The sequence below is a fragment of the Musca autumnalis genome, unplaced genomic scaffold (genome assembly GCF_047663935.1).
Source record: "Musca autumnalis isolate F117 unplaced genomic scaffold, ASM4766393v1 scaffold_3, whole genome shotgun sequence".
NCBI lineage: Eukaryota > Metazoa > Arthropoda > Insecta > Diptera > Muscidae > Musca > Musca autumnalis.
In genome coordinates, this window is record NW_027411866.1 from 240,178,360 (window position 1) to 240,196,746 (window position 18,387).

Below are 18,387 nucleotides of genomic sequence, written 5' to 3' on the forward strand. Positions count from 1 at the left end.
AATATCAAAGAATATTTTTCACCAACGTGGATTTTTAAATATTTTTTAAGCAGTGGTTTTCACCAACATGGAATTTTAAAATATTTTTTAAAGGACAAAGAATATTTTTCACCAACGTGGATTTTTAAAAGAATATTTTTTAAATATCAAAGAATATTTTTCACCAACGTGGATTTTTAAATATTTTTTAAACAATGGTTTTCACCAACATGGACTTTTAAAATATTTTTTAAAGGACAAAGAATATTTTTCACCAACGTGGATTTTTAAATATTTTTTAAAGAATATTTTTCACCAATGTGGACTTTTAAAATATTCTTTAAACAATATTTTTCACCAACGTGGACTTTTAAAATATTTTTAAAAGAATATTTTTTAAAGAACAATGAATATTTTTCACCAAAGTGGATTTTTAAACATTTTTTAAATTATATTTTTCACCATTGTAGATTTTTAAAATATTTTTAAAGTATATTTTTCACCAACGTGGATTTTTAGAATATTTTTTAAAGTACAATTTTCACCAAGGTGGATTTTTAGAATATTTTTTAAAGAACATTTTTTACCAACGTGGATTTTTAAAATATTTTTAAAACAACATTTTTTACCAACGGGGATGTTTAGAATATTTTAAAACAAAATTTTTCACCAACGTGTATTTTTAAAATATTTTTCATCAATGTGGATTTTAAAAATATTTTTCACCAACGTGTATTTTTAAAATATTTTTTAAAGAATATTTTTTTTTCATTAACGTGGTTGTTTACAATATTTTTTTAAAAGGAATTTTCACCAAAGTAGATTTTTAAAATATTTGTAAAAAATATTTTTCACCAACGTGGGTTTTTAAAATATTTGTAAAAAATATTTTTCACCAACGTGGGTTTTTAAAATCTTTTTTCAAGAAAAATTTTCATCAACGTGGATTTCTAAAATATTTTTAAAGAATATTTTTCACCAACGTGGATTTCTAAAATCTTTTTTAAAGAAAATTTTTCACCAACGTGGATTTTTAAAATCTTTTTTAAAGAAAATTTTTCACCAACGTGGATTTTTAAAATCTTTCTTAAAGAAAATTTTTCACCAACGTGAATGTTTACAATATTTTTCATTAACGTGGATTCTTACAATATTTTGTAAAGAATATTTTTCACCAACGTGGATTTTTAAAATCTTTTATAAAGAAAATTTTTCACCAACGTCGATTTTTAAAATCTTTTTTAAAGAATATTGTTCATCAACGTGGATTTGTAATATATATTTTAAATAATATTTATAACATTTTTGATTTTTTTAATTTCAGTTCCCCTCAAAAATACTGGAACATTTTTCTTTTAGGACCCATTTTCATCCACTTGTGTTTCCAGTTCTGGGCCCTTTATCTGTAGAGTAACCATTTATTACCATTTATTTTATGGATTGAATAATTTTCCGAGTTATTATTATAATTTTTGTTATTGGAGCCAAACACCCCTAAAAGTATGCACAATTTTTCTAAAAATGAAAACCGCTTACACGTGGGAAGTTGTTTGAGATTCTGAAACAGCAAAAAATAGCTGGTGGGATTTTTAAATAAATCGCGGTCAAAGTTCACATTTTAGATTTATTTTAGCTTTTAAGGATTTTGCTAGGAAATGTAGAAGGATTTTCACTGCTACAACATTTTCTTTAGTCGCATTTCGAGCCATTTCCAAGGAAAATCCTGAAAACCTAAAAAAACCCAAAAATGATCTGTCGACTACGCCGTCTATTTTTTTTACTTAAAGTTTTTATCCCAATTGCCCCTTCCTGAATTTTGACACTGTTTTTAGATTATTTCATAGATTGTGCTGCATTTCAAAATTTAGTTCCTTACTTCTCAGTGTCATTCTTCCCTATTCGAAGAAAATCCTTAAAAGTATGCACCATTTTTTCCAAATCTTATTAGTTACACGCAACATTTTCCCGCAAGGCACATTAGTCAGCAGCTTTTTAAAACATACATATATCCCATACACCCTCAAGTTTGCAGCTTCCTCATACATACTATAAAATTGTAATAATATTGTTTCCAGATTTTTCTTCATCGATTGTAGCGCATATCAAAATTTATTTTCTTTGCATTCATGGTCATCTTTCCTATTACACTAAAACCCCTAAAAGTGTGCACCAATATTTTACAAATAGTATTATTTACAATTTAAATTATGAAAAATTTCTTAATAACCCACTAGGCGATCTTTAGTCAACAGCTTTTCAAAATTTAATTCCCCTATTCCCTTAAGTGCCATGCTTCCTTATACATAGACAAATAATAACATTATTTATTTAAAAATCAATTGTCACCATATTTACAAGAATCAAACATATGTTGTTCCTATCATCGTAGTCGTTGTTGTTTTTTTTGTCGATATACTGTACTTGTGAACATGAAAATCAAAAATATGTTTTGTATATTCAAACATGTTTATGACAATGCAATGATTGCCTTGGTTACTTTACCCAAAATGGAGAGAGAGTTAGGTAGGTGGAGGTGGTGGTGGTGGTAGAGAATAAAAACCAAAACATCAATATTTATGTAATATGTTCATATACACACATATGAGTATATATGTATATATGTCAACAATTTGAATATTCAAACCTTAAGGGTATTAATATGAAAACAAGTATTTGCAACAACAGCAACATATTGAAAAATTGAAAATTATGGTTATATTGTTAAAACATACATGTTATTGTTGATAGAAAGAAGTGTGGTATAGGGGTAGAACACGTAGATTTAATATATTTTTCCATGTGGGCATATTTGCATTTTGGTAGGCGGCACATGTTTTACTTTTAATAAAAATAATATTTAACATGGAAATTCATGAAGCTATTTTATGGGGATGCAAAATGAAAAAAGAAAAAATAGCAGAAATATATTTTGCTTCCCTATTGCAGGTTAAGCCTTAACAGGCGTTATTTTCCCAAGTGACCTCAGGTGACTTGATGTGAAAGAGAAACGAAGATAAGTTCGAAACTTTGTTATAACAAGCCAATCAGAGCAGTTTTGTTTTCCAGTGTAGAGATATTAGAATCGTTTTTTAGAATCCCATTTTCTTCTTTTAACATTCCCTAGTATGCAATACGTGAGGACACCAAGGTTTACATTCTAAAGCTCACTGGTTGTCCCTCCATGAGTTGGATCATTCTGCATAAATTCCTATACCTGTTATTTGTACCCCCATAAAATTTAAAAATGTTTTAACCTGTAATTTTGTTCCTTAACCATGTGTGCGTGTCTATCGATTATAAGCCATAGTTATTTCCGTCTATGTTCAAGCTATTAGTCTAAATAATATCCAACATGTGGTTTTCGTGTTCGGCATCAATGTTCCTTTTTAGTTTACTATAAGGCTTGTAAAACAACAGCAACAACAACAAACCACTAAATATATATAATAAACAAAATAATGAGTATACTTTAAGGCTCATACATTGTATTTATAGAGTACTGCGATGGTGCATGAAAACAAAATTATGCATGGAAAAAAGAAAAAAATATTGAACATGGCTTGCGTTTTGTAAAGGCTGTGGTGCACCGTGGAAGAGAAAAATTATTTGAAACAATTTTAACAACTTAAAAACTGCACACTTTATGGTTTAGCGATGAATAAGTGCATACTTTTAGGAGCTGAGTTTTGAAAAAAATAAGGCATCAATATAGATTGTAAAATTTTAATTCATTAATTGGAATAGGAGGGTGGCGTAGGGGATGAATGATACCAAGCAACGGTCTTGACCGGCTTTAACATGGCAAAGCCCAGGATTAATCTTGGTCCCTCTTTCATCTTAAGTGGACACTGACCTCCCCGTGGTGTCACCTGGGGAGCTGCCTTTAACATCCGTCGAAGGTAGTTAGCTAACATGTGCCGGGCGTTCACCCATAAGAACGTTAAAAACTTCGGTTGCGCGTTGGGCTAGTAACTCACCCCGGCAAAACACCGCCTACTATGAAAAAAAAAACAAAGAAAAAGAAGAAAAACAAACCCCTCTAAAGTTGACAAACTCCGCAAACGTTTTAAGGACCGTGATCTGCGAATTTGCACCTGGAATGTCAGGACTCTCTACAGAGCAGGTGCCGTTTCCGAACTGGCGGATATACTTGGCAAGTACAAAGCTGATATTATCGCCTTACAGGAAGTGCGATGGAACAGGGCAGACGTAAAAATAACAAACGATTATGTTGGATTTATGGTAAATCGGAGGCTTAAAAATCTCATATCCAGCTTCACTCTGGTTGATGAGAGAATTGCCACAACCCGTATAAAAGCAAAGTTTTTTAACATCAGTCTCATCTGCGCCCATGCCCCGACCGAAGAGAAAGATGAACAGACCAAGGATATATTTTACGAGCGCCTAGAGAGAGCATATGACCGCTGCGCTGGCCATGACATTAAGATTGTTCTAGGAGATTTTAATGCTAAAATTGGGAGAGAAAATATCTTGGTCCTACGACAACGGAATGAGGCTGATCGATTTTGCAGCGGTAAAAAACATGGCAGTGAGCAGTACCAGATTCCAACACCTCTACATACACAAGGCCACGTGGATATCCCCAGATGGGAAAACAAGAAACCAAATTGATCTTATTGTGATAGACGGAAGACACTCGTCCAGTGTGTTAGATGTCCGATCGATTGGAGGATCGAACATCGATTTGGACCATTTCCTTGTAGCAGCAAAGGTACGCACTCGCCTTTAGGTTGCGGCAAAAGTGCGATCTAACACAGAACGAAAGCTGGATGTCGAGAAGCTGCAAACACAACCGGTAGCACAAGCCTATTCCGCTCAACTGACTCATGACATGCTGGAAGACGGAACTGCTTGTCCCCATAATGTGGAAGCGCAATGGCAAAGAATAGCCCACTCACTTGAAACTGCCGCAAAATCTGTGATTGGGTACCAAAAACCACCACGTAAAAATCTATGGTACGATCAGGAGTGCCGTAAGGCAACGGAAGAAAAGAACGCGGCATACAAAGCAACCCTGCATTCAGTAGCAACACGAAGCACGAAAGAAAAATATCGTAAGAAGAGGAGAGAGGAGAAGCATATTTTCACAAGAAAAAAAGAAAGAGCAAGAAAAACGTGAGCGTGAGAAACTCGAGATGTTCAGGAGTCAGAATGAAGTCCGCAAATTTTACCAGAGTGTAAAACAAGGGTGACCAAAAAGAGTACAGACCAAAATGTGAATGTATGCAATTTATGACTGTGTGTTAGTGTGTTGTTGTGCACGCACGCTACAAAACCAAAACAAATCAAAACATTATCTCTATTTCGTACGCTCTTTCTATGCATCCGGTTCGTATGTGTGTAAATTGCCGAAAAACTTCGGCACCGCCGTGCCAAAGAAGAACACATTTGGTGTAAAACACCAGACAGAAGGGTATGGTGCAGGCACATTCTCCTGCAAATATCATGAAAGCAAACTGGTAACTGATACAGATAGCATACTGGAAGGAGCATTTCATGAAGCTCTTAGTATCGAATATGGGCGGCGATGAAGATACACCACAACCAATCGCAAAAAACGACGTTGAAAGTCTTCCACCTAGCCAAAGCTAGATCATGACAGCAATTAGTCGGCTGAAAAACAATAAAGCAGCAGGAGCTGATGGGCTGCCCGCCGAAATGTTCAAGACCGGTGGCGAAATGCTGATAAGGAGTATGCATCAGTTAATTACCGAAATTTGGCAGGAAGAGAGCATACCCAACGATTGGAACCTCAGCCTCCTATGTCCCGTACACTAGAAAGGAGACAAGACAGTGTGTACAAACTACAGAGGCATAAGTCTGCTCCCAATCGCATACAAAGTGCTGTCGAGCGTACTGTGTGAACATTTAAAACTCATGGTCAATAACATAATCGGGTCATACCAATGTGGTTTTAGACCTGGTAAATCGACAATTGACCAAATCTTCACACTGCGCCAAATACTGGAGAAGTCCCACTAAAGACAGATCGACACATACCACCTGTTCGTCGACTATAAGGCCGCCTTCGACAGCCCAATTCGATCAAAGGTGTTTCAAGCCATGTCTGAGTGGTATCCCCGAAAAACTTATAAGATTATGCAGAAAGACATTGGTTAATACAAGATCAGCTGCTAAAGTAGGAAAGAACCTCCCGGAACCTTTTGAAACAAAACGAGGTTTCCGGCAAGGTGGCAGCCTATCGTGTGACCTGCTTAACATTCTATTGGAAAAGGTCATACGAGAAGCGAATGTATATACCGATAGAGATAAAAATAGCACTATATACAATAAGGATATGTTAGTGGCCTACGTAGACAATATTGATATAATAGGTCGATCAACTCGATCCATAACAGCCACCTTTGCGAAAATTTAAAAAGGAGTCTGCCAAAGTGGGTCTCGCAAGACGTCCAGTAGACTCGGACCAACTGTTGATGTTCAGAACTACAATTTTGTGGTAGTAAATGGTTTTATTTACCTCGGCACCGCCATAAATAAAACGAACAACATCAGTTTCGAAATCAAAAGAAGAATAATATTGGCCAACAGGTGCTACTTTGGTCTACGTAAACAGTTTAAAAGTAAAACAAACTCTCGTCAAACAAAACTTATACTCTACCACGCACAGATACTACCCGTACTTATGTATGGATCTGAATCATGGGTACTTGCGAAAGAAGGTGAGGCAGAACTTGGTGTGTTTGAGAGAAAAATTCTTCGAAAGATTTATGAATCAATGCGTTGGCGGTGAATACCGACCTCGTATGAACCACGAGCTATACCAGCCGACCGACATCGATATAGTAAAACGTATCGAACTACAAAGATTGCGTTGGCTTGGCCATGTTAGCAGGATGGATAAAGATGCCCCCGCCAAAAAGGCATTTGAATACGAGCCACTCGACGGTATACGCAACAAGGGAAGGCCAAAACTCCGTTGGAAAGACCATGTTGAAGAAGATATCGCAAAACATGGCATCCAAAATTGGAGAAGTAAAGTAAAAGATCGCAGCGTTTGGAAATCTATTCTTAGTTCGGCTTATGGAACAAGACGTTCTGTTTAATATAAAAGCCATCTAAGTAAGTAAGTAATAGGAATAGGAAGATTATTAACCAGAAAAAATGCCAGAAGAAGTGAAACGATGTATTCCATCTCCAAACGTGATCTAAGTTTGAAAGACATATTACGATGTACAATATTACGAAAGGCCAATGCGTATTATTCGAATGTCGGTTTATGTCGGCCTTTGTCAGACATCCAATTAAGCGTTCCAGTTAAAAATATTTCATTCTTGGTTGAGAAAAGTTAATTTTCCTCTCCTAAAGCCACAATAGGAAATATATATTTATATGTATTTTTTTATTGAAAAATTCCATAAATAGTTTTCGCCCCCTTTTGATACCAAAACATACTTCATGACACAACTTATTCCTGATGGAATTGACCTTTTGTTCAAAAAAACTAAAAATTTTCCCCACAATGACGCACACAGAAAATTTGTTGCTCTTTATTTGTGCAATAAAAACCAAATATTTCCCCCAGTTTTTTATTTTTTTTTTGTGCTTCACTTCACATCAAAATGAAGTACCAGCAGCATCAGCATGAACAGATGTGCGTAAATATTTATTTTTGTCCTGACATTTTACTATGTACGTCTTAGTTTTACTTTCAACTTTATTATTATCTCTCCCTCCAAAGAACTGAGGTATTTGGTATTAACTGTGGCACTTTGTTGCAGTTTGGAAGCTATTTTTAAAACAATGTAGTCTGGGAATGTTTTTATGCTTCCTTTGGTGTTTTTTTTTGGATTGGCTTGTGTTTGTGTGCAAGTGACACTTGCATACAAAGTATGAGAATTTAAATGTCAAAATGGAAAAGCATGAGATATCAACAATCACTTTGATTGTGGGATGAATGGCTGAATAGTTGGAGAGGTGTGGGATTGTTGGAAGCATGAAGTGAGTCACTAGCTAGAATTTTTGAGAAAGTATTACTACCCTTTTGGCTATGGAATGCTTTTTTGTCATTGTTTACTTTATCATATCTTTAAGACATGACATTTTATGCCGGAACAGCAGCAGTTTTTAATGTTGACTTTGCATTAAGGTAACAAACATAAGGTAGTGGATTTATGAGCCAGTTTGTTATACATATGTAAGAATTCATAGGTACGGTGCAGCATCAAATACAATCGGCCAGAGAGGAATACATCAAAATAAGCCAAATTTGATTTAACCCTCTCCAAGTTGTGTCTTAATATTTACATTTCTATGTGAATATATCAATTTATTAATTAAATTATAAATGCATTTTTATGTTCAAGGTGCCGTATAAATAAATTTATAAATGCTATGTATTCCAATAAATATAATGCACACTTGAACAAGTCCAGAAGAATTTCTTAGGTAAGCCTAGCATCTATGTGAATATTTCACTTTCTTTTCTAGATCAATTATTGTCTTTGAGAAAATAAGGAATAAATGTTAATATACAGGGTGCCGTATGATTAATTTTAATTACAATTAGCTGCACACTTAAACAAATCCTACAGATTCCAACAGGCCAAGTGTTTTTGATTAACATTTGTTAGTAAAGCTTTTTGATATCAATTCGTTTCCGCAATATAAAGAAGCTTCTCTTGTGCGACCTGTTATGGAGGGGTTTATGCCCCTTTTCCAAGAAAGATAAGTGCACACATGAACATGTTGAGCATAGGCGAATATCTTAGACTTACACCTATGTGGACATACCAATCACTGCTCTACATCAATTACTTTCTTGGAGAAAATTAGAAATTATTTTTTAAGAATATGGGTGCGTATGATTGTTATTAATTAAAATTAACTGCACACTTGAGTTAACGCCACAGAATCTAATAGGGAAAATTATCCGCTTCAAAATTTGATAGTAAAGTTTTTTTGATATCAATTCGTTTTCGCAATATAGAGAAGCTTCTCTTGCGCGACTTGTTATGGAGGGGCTCCTATGCCCCTTTTCCAAGAAAAATAAGTTGCACACATGAACATATTGAGCATAGGCGAGTAGCTTAGACTATCACCTATGTGGACATAGCAGTCACTGCTCTAGATCAATTATTTTCTTGGATAAAATTAGAAATTAATTTTTGTGAATATATGTGCGTATGATTGATATTAATTAAAATTAACTGCACACTAGAGGTAACGCCACAGAATCTGATAGGGAAAATTATCCGCTTCAACATTTGTTAGTAAAGCTTTTTAATATCAATTCGTTTTCGCTATATAAAGAAGCTTCTCTTATGCGACCTGTTATGGTGGGACTCCTACGTCCCTTTTGCAAGAAAGATAAGTTGCACACATGAACATATTGGGCATAGGCAAATAGCTTAGACTGGCACCTATGTGGACATACCAATTACTGCTCTAGATCAATTATTTTCTTGGAGAAAAATAGAAACTAATTTTTGTGAATATAGGTGCGTATGATTGATATTAACTAAAATTAACTGCACACTTGAGGTAACGCCACAGAATTTAATAGGGAAAATTATCCGCTTCAAAATTTGTTAGTAAAGTTTTTTGATATCAATTCGTTTTCGCAATATAAATAAACTTCTCTTGTGCGACCTGTTATGGTGGCGCTCCTATGTCCCTTTTCGAACAAAGATAAGGTTGCACACATGAACATATTGAGCATAGGCGAATAGTTTAGACTGACACCTATGTGGACACACCAATTACTGCTTCAGATCAATTATTTTCTTTGAGAAAATTATAAATTAGTTTTTGTGAATACGGGTATGATTGATATTAATTAAAATTAACTGCACACTTGAGGTAACACCACAGAATCTGATAGGGCAAATTATCCGCAACAGAATTTGTTTGTAAAGTTTTTTGATATCAATTCGTAATTAAATTATTTGGTCTATTTTTATACATAATCGCTAAGGATATTTAAGAAAATCGGTAAAAGTATGTTTTACTATGTGGCGTATGAGTAATATTAATCGAACATTTGTGCACACTTGATAAAGTCGCAAGAATTCTTGAAGGCCAGTGTGTACACAACAAAACGTCCTATGGGAGTTTTATGAAAGCAATTCGTCTTCACCTAAAAATAGGGCCTTAAGAAAATTATTCCTCATTCATTACTAATTTATTGATGGGTGGCGTATAAGTAATTTTAATTTTAAGCCATTGCACACTTAATCAAATCCCACAGAATCTTATAGATCAGTTAATTTACAACAATAAATGTCGAGTAAAATTTGTTCATATCAATTCGTTTTCGCCTAGAAATTTAGATCACATAGCTATACTATTGGTATGGATTTCAGTTCGATTTTAAAATGTGCTTTAACATAATTTTAAGAAAATGTTACTATTTTTCAATTTAATGTGAATCGAGGTGGGGAGAGGAATACATCAAAATAAGCTAAATTTGATTTATTCCTCTCCAAATTATGTCTTAAGAAAGGCATGTTTCTGATTCGATGATGAAAAGTGGTTCCACATCGTTGAGATTATGTGAATCTAGGTGCACTTATTGTCTCCCTTGTCCCTTTGGGGTTGTTTGTGGGAACATAAGAATTTAAGTATGATTTTATATTTATTTCCCAGGTTGCGTATGAGTTACATTAATTTCAATTCACATCCAATGAGTTATGGCGTATCAGTAATATTATTTTAAATTCCTTTCAAAATAAGCTAATTATTCAAATCATATTTCTGTTCAATTTTATTTAATAAATTTTTATTTTTTTCAATTTCCATTCAATGCATTATGGCGTATGGGTAATATTAATTTAAATTCCTTCCAAAATAAGCAAATTATTCAAATCCTATTTCTGTTCAATTTTAATTTAATAAATTTTTAATTTTTTGTGCCGTGTTGCGTATGAGTTACATTAATTTCAATTTCCATTCAATGCGTCATGGCGTATGAGTAATAGTAATTTAAATTCCTTACAAAATAAGCCAAATATGACAATGAATGAATATGAATTATTTTCCAAATTTTATTTAATAATTTTTAAAATTTCCAGGCCATGTTGCGTAAGAGTTACATTAATTTTAATTCCCATCTAATCACAGATTGCGTATGAGTAACAATAATTTCATGATGATATGATTTTATATTTATTTCCCAGGTTGCGTATGAGTTACATTAATTTCAATTCACATCCAATGAGTTATGGCGTATCAGTAATATTATTTTAAATTCCTTTCAAAATAAGCTAATTATTCAAATCATATTTCTGTTCAATTTTATTTAATAAATTTTTAATTTTTTCAATTTCCAGTCAATGCATTATGGCGTATGGGTAATATTAATTTAAATTCCTTCCAAAATAAGCAAATTATTCAAATCATATTTCTGTTCAATTATAATTTAATAAATTTTTAATTTTTATGCCATGTTGCGTATGAGTTACATTAATTTCAATTTCCATTCAATGCGTCATGGCGTATTAGTAATAGTAATTTAAATTCCTTCCAAAATAAGCCAAATATGACATGAATTATTTTCCAATTTTAATTTAATAAATTTTAAAATTTCCAGGCCATGTTGCGTATGAGTTACATTAATTTTAATTCCCATCTAATCACATATTGCGTATGATTAACAATAATTTCAATCTCTTAATAATCTTTAACCTAATAATTACCAAATATCAACAACATTTTTAATTTGTTAGTTTGTTTGTGCTAATTTAAAATCCACTTATATGGGCTCATCATCCAAAACCCAACAAATGACAAGATTTGTAATTAAAAATTCACCAAAAATCAATTTTGACCATGTCATGCATGTTAAATGAAGTAGAAATCAAAAGAGAGCGAGAGGAAGAGATGAGAGTGAAATTGATTGGCATACATTTGTGACAGCTATTTTAGTGTATCAAAGTTTCGAGTTTATTTACAAATGTTTTGGCGGTTTATGTCAATTAAAAACAAGGACATTTATGACAAAAATCATTGCATTTTGAATGGACATTTCCATGAAAAAAAAACACACACAAAAAATTAAGAGGAATGTCAAAATAAAACTGCAAATGCCATAAAATTGATATTTCAATTGAAAAAAGCATTTTGCAGATTTTGTTTTTATTTTTTGAAAATGTTTAGAAAAAAAGAGGGCATATCCTTTAGGGGTGGGTATTGGAATTTATGGAGACAAGAGAAATCAATTAAAAATGAATTTGTGTATGGATTTTTTACAACACATATACATTAAGATGATTCGAAAAAAGAAAAAAAGTATATTGCAATGCTCACCCTCTAAATGTTTTCCATTTGATACAAAAACCTTAAATAATAAGGCGATAGGCTATCGTTAAGCCGTACCATAGTAATTTGTATGGTGGATTTTCACGAAATTTCTTTAAATTATGACCACAATTATTGTCCAATCAATGAAACAATTTTACCAATTCATTGCTGTGGCTAAAAATCTAAACGGAAAAATGTGTGTCATAAATTATGAAGGATATTGGGATATGGAAAGCAATTAAACACAAAAACATTCAAACAACAATGCGTCTTTTCATTAAGCCTTATCATATTTATATTGCTATAAATATCAATTTCTTATTTAAATTATGAATGCATTTGTAGGTCCAAGGTGCCGTATAAATAAATTTATAAATGCTGTGTATTCCAAAATATAATGCACACTTGAACAATTCCAGAGGAATTTCTTAGGTAAGCTTAAGATCTATGCGAATGTATCAATTTCATTTCTAGATCAATTATTCTTTTTGAGAAAATAAGGAATCAATTTTTACATACAGGGTGCCGTATGATTAATTTTAATTACAATTTGCTGCACACTTGAACAAATCCTACAGATTCCAACAGGTCAAGTGTTCCTCATTAACATTTGTTAGGAAAGCTTTTTGATATCAATTCGTGTTTGCAATATAAAGAAGCTTCTCTTGTGCGACCTGTTATGGAGGAGCTCCTATGTCACTTTTCCAAGAAAGATAAGTTGCACACATGAACATGTTAAGCATATGCGAATAGCTTAGACTGACACCTATGTGGAGATACCAATCACTGCTGCAGATCAATTATTTTCTTTGCGAAAATTGGAAATTATTTTTTGTGAATATGGGTGCGTATGATTGATATTAGTTAAAATCAACTGCACACTTGAGGTAAAGCCACAGAATCTGATAGGGAAAATTATCCACTACAAAATTTGTTAGTAAAGTTTTTTTGATATCAATTCGTTTTAGCAATAGATAAGCTTCTCATGTGTGACCTGTAATTAAGCTTCTCATGTGCGACCTGTTATGGAGGGACTCCTATGCCCCTTTTCCAAGAAAGATAAGATTGCACACATGAACATATTGAGCATAGGCGAATAGCTTAGACTGACACCTATGTGGACATAGCAATCACTGGTCTATATCAATTATTTTCTTGGAGAAAATAAGAAATTATTTTTTGTGAATATGGGTGCGTATGGTTGATATTAATTAAAATTAACTGCACACTTGAGGTAACGCCACACAATCTGATAGGGAAAATTATCCGCTTCAAAATTTGTTGGTAAAGTTTTTTGAAATCAATTCGTTTTCGCAATATAAAGAAGCTTCTCTTGTGCGACCTGTTATGGAGGGGCTCCTATGCTCCTTTTCCAAGATAAGTTGCACACATGAACATGTTGAGCATAGGCGAATAGCTTAAACTGTCACCTATGTGGACATTCCAATCACTGCTCTAGATCAATTATTTTCTTTGAGAAAATTAGAACATATTTTTTGTGAATATGGGCGCGTATGATTGATATTAATCAAAATTAACTGCACACTTGAGGTAACGCCACAGAATCTAATAGGGAAAAGTATCCGCTTCCAAATTTGTTAGTAAAGCTTTTTGATATCAATTCGTTTTCGCAATATAAAGAAGCCTCTCTTGTGCGACCTGTTATGGCGGGGCTTATATGCCCCTTTTCCAAGAAAGATAAGTTGCACACATGTACATATTGGGCATAGGCGAATAGCTTAGACTGATACCTATGTGGACATTGCAAGCACTGCTCCAGATCAATTATTTTCTTTGAGAAAATTATAAATTAGTTTTTGTGAATATGGGTGCGTATGAGTGATGTTAATTAAAATTAACTGCACACTTAAGGTAACGCCACAGAATCTAATAGGGAAAATTATCCGCTTCAAAATTTGTTAGTAAAGTTTTTTGATATCAATTCGTTTTCGCAACAAAAAGAAGCAACCTTTGTGCTACCTGGGATGGGGGCATAGGAAAATACCTTTTCCAAAAACGATACGTTGCATACATGAAAAGTTTAAGCATTGCTGAAAAAAATTAGAATTACATCTATTTAAATATACCAATTACCTTTCTAGAACAATTTTTTTCTTTGAGCAAATTAGAATTATTTTTTGTGAACATGGGTGCGTATGATTGACATTAATTAAAATTAAGTGCACCCTTGGGTTAGTGCCACAGATTCTGATAGGGAAAATTATCCGCTTCAAAATTTGTTAGTAAAGTTTTTTGATATCAATTCATTTTCGCAATTAAAAGTAAAGTTATTTGTTTAATGCAGGACTTTGTACTACCTAAGATCACCTCAGGATAACTTTTCCAAAAAAAGATAGCTGCACACATGAATATTTTAAACACAGGTGAATATCGTAGACTCGCATATATGCGGACATACCAATATTTTCTTTGAGAAAATTCGAAATTAATTATTGTGAACAAGGGGACGTATGATTGATATTAATTAAAATTAACTGCACACTTGAGGTAAAGCCACAGATTCTACTAGGGAAAATTATCCGCTCCAAATTTGTTAGAAAACTTTTTTGATATCAATTCGTTTTCGCAATATAAAGAAGCTTCTCTTGTGCGTCCTGTTATGGAGGGGCTTCTATGCCCCTTTTCCAAGAAAGATAAGTTGCACACATGAACATGTTGAGCATAGGCGAATAGCTTAGGCTGACACCTATGTGGACATACCGATCACTGCTATAGATCAATTACTTTCTTTGAGAAAATTAGAAATTATTTTTTGTGAATATGAGTGCGTATAATTGATATTAATTAAAATTAACTGCACACTTGAGGCAACGCCACAGAATCTGATAGGGAAAATTATCCGCTTCATAATTTGTTGGTAAAGTTTTTTAATATCAATTCGTTTTCGCAATATAAATAGGCTTCTCTTGTGCGTCCTGTTATGGAGGGGGCTCCTATGCCACTTTTCCAAGAAAGATAAGTTGCACACATGAACATATTGAGTATAGGCGAATAGCTTAGACTGACACCTATGTGGACATAGCAATCACTGCTCTAGATCATTTATTTTCTTTCAGAAAATTAGAAATTATTTTTTGTGAATATGGGTGCGTATGATTGACATTAATTAAAATTAACTGCACACTTGAGGCAACGCTGCAGAATCTAATAGGGAAAATTATCCGCTTCAACATTTGTTAGTAAAGCTTTTTGATATCAATTCGTTTTCGCAATATATATAGGCTTCTCTTGTGCGACCTGGTATGGGGCCATAGGAACATACCTTTTCCAAAAACGATACGTTGCATACATGAAAAGTTTAAGCATTGACGAAAAAATAGAATTACTCTTATCTAAATATACCAATCACCTTTCTAGATCAATTTGTTCTTTGAGAAAATTAGAAATTATTTTTTTGTGAACATGGGTGCGTATGATTGACATTAATTAAAATTTAGTGCACACATGGGTTAGGGCCACAAATTGTGATAAGAAAAATTACCCGCTTCAAAATTTGTTAGTAAAATTTTTTGATATCAATTCGTTTTCGCCTAGAAATCGACCTCAAATAGGGTAAGACAGATGGTGTTTTAGTTGTTATTATTATTATTATTATTTTGAATTTCTTATAGGAGAATAATTAGTAAGTAAATAAAATCGTCCATTTTTATACATAATCGCTAAGGATATTTAAGAAAATAGCTAAAAGTATGTTTACTAGGTGGCGTATGAGTAATTTTAATCGATAATCTGTGCACACTTGATAAAGTCGTAAGTATTCTTGAAGGCCAGTGTCTGCACAAAAAAACATCCTATGGGAGTTTTATGATAGCAATTCGTTTTCACCTAAAAATAAGGCCTAAAGAAAATTATTTCACATTCACTACTAATTTATTCATAGGTGGCGTATAAGTAATTTTAATTTCAAGCCATTGCACACTTGGTCAAATCCAGCAGAATCTTATAGATCGGTTAACTAGCAACAATAAATGTTAAGTAAAATTTTTTCATATCAATTCGTTTTCGCATAGAAATTTAGATCACATAGCTATACTATTGGTATGGATTTCAGTTCGATTTTAAAATATGCTTTAAAAAAATTTAACAAAAGTTTACTATTTTTCAATAAGAAAATCTATGAATAAATCATTCGGTTCATTTCTATTAATCGTCTCTAAGAATATTGAAGAAAATAACATAGAAAATGTTTTCTTAATAGGTGGCGTATTAGTAATTTTAATTCAAAACCATTGCACACTTGATAAAAACGCAAAAATTCATAAGGGACAGTGCCTCCGCAACAACATTTTCTACTAGTTTTATTATATCAATTCGTTTTCGCTTAAAAATAAAGCCTTAAGAAAATTATTCCACCTCAAAGTTCAAAACCTAAATATTCCTTCCCTAAAAATTAAATTAAAATTTATTCCACTCTTTTTCTATTTTTTTTTTTAAATTTACCAACTTCTAATCTATAAAAATATCATGTCTATACATTATCTCTAAGAATATTGAAGAAAATCACATAGAAAATGTCTTTTTAGTAGGTGGCGTATTAGTAATTTTAATTCAAAACCAGTGCACACTTGATCAAAACGCAAAAATTCTTAAAGGACAGTGCATTCGCAACAACTTTTTCTACAACAGTTTTATTATATCAATTCGTCTTCACATAAAAATAAAGCCTTAGGAAATTATTCTGCCTCAAAGTTCTGACCTTAATATTCCTTTCCTAAAAATTAAATTAAAATTATTCCACTCTTTTTTCTAAAAATTGTTTTTTTATTAAATTTACCAACTTCCATATGCAATAAAACAAAGTCAATATTCTAAAACTCATTACGCCTAAATATATGCTTTATTATTATAAAATAATTAAATATTTCCCCATAGGGAGTTAATAAACAAAACAACTTTTTTAGAAAATTCTATCAAGAAAAAAAAACAAAAGTTTGGCTATAAAACCGAAAAACTCATTGCAAGAGAGAAAACCAAATTCAATGATATATGTCAACAAAATCTGTTGCCTAAAGTTCGTTTGTTTACTTTGATTTGATTTATTGTATTGTAGTGACAGAAAAGAACATTGCCTACTTTTAGGGGGGATTATTATAAATCAAAGTAAGAAAAGAGAAAGATATACGCATGTTTGAATGTAGAGCGAAAGTCAAAGGCATTAACATGTTAACAGCTGTAAGAAGATATTACAGATATGATATGAGATTTTTACGGGGATTACACAACAAGGAACAAGGAAACAAAATGGAAAGACCAAGAATAAAAAGGTGATACATTTCATAGAATTGCTGGTGGCAAATTTCCATATGTGAGAAACAAGGCAAATTGTACGGAAATTGTTGTATCAAATGTCTAAATATTTGTATGTGAAACCACAAATATACACCCATACCTTACTTTAAAACAAAGAGAAGAGTAAATTGAAGGTGGCACCATATGCAGAAGTCATACATATAGCTTGTGTATTTTTTTTTAGAAATTTCCATATGTGAGAAAATTTAAAATATATGGATTATTTTTTTTTTGCAAATTTCCATATGTGCGAAAAATGTGTAATGTACGGAAATTGTACAAAAGCATATCTGAGTATGTATTCATATTTACAACGACATACGCACCTAGGTGAATCCTTATTTTTTCGTTTATGCAAAAAAGCCACAAGACTTTTAAATGCTTTCAAAAATACGTGACAGCCATTTTGTTTCACAAAACAAAAATAATGCCAAATTTTAAGCCTAGAACCAAATTTGCATGAGTTTTACTTTAGCATCGTTAGGTAAGATATTGTTGAGAGAAAAAGAGAAATTGGCTTTCATAAATTTTGAAATCATAGCCTACTGTTAAGCGACTTTTAAAGCCATCAAAACTTTGTTGTGTAAAGACTTTCTAAGGGGGTATTAAGTAATGCATGAAATGAAAAGATTTCTTGGAAGTAAATAGTCAAACGGAGTTGAAAACAAAGTTTGTTTCCTTGAAAGCATTTTAAAAATAGAAGTAAATAAAACATGTCAGGGGAGGGCATAGCGGAAGTTAGTGATATTGTTTATTCACAAAAATTACTACACACTTAAACAATTTCAGACAAGGGGAACACCTTTAAGAATCTAT

The 18,387-nt window shown here is 32.6% G+C and overlaps 1 protein-coding gene and 1 long non-coding RNA gene across 31 annotated transcripts in view; one reads left to right on the plus strand and one right to left on the minus strand.

Moving 5' to 3' along the window:
• Positions 1–18,387, minus strand: part of dnc (phosphodiesterase dunce) — a 1,334,769-nt gene that overhangs the window by 192,309 nt on the left and 1,124,073 nt on the right. The window lies entirely within an intron of this gene.
• Positions 1,751–7,794, plus strand: LOC141399208 (uncharacterized). Its single transcript, XR_012411787.1, has 2 exons — positions 1,751–5,188; positions 5,406–7,794. It is a non-coding gene; the product is annotated as an uncharacterized lncRNA (long non-coding RNA).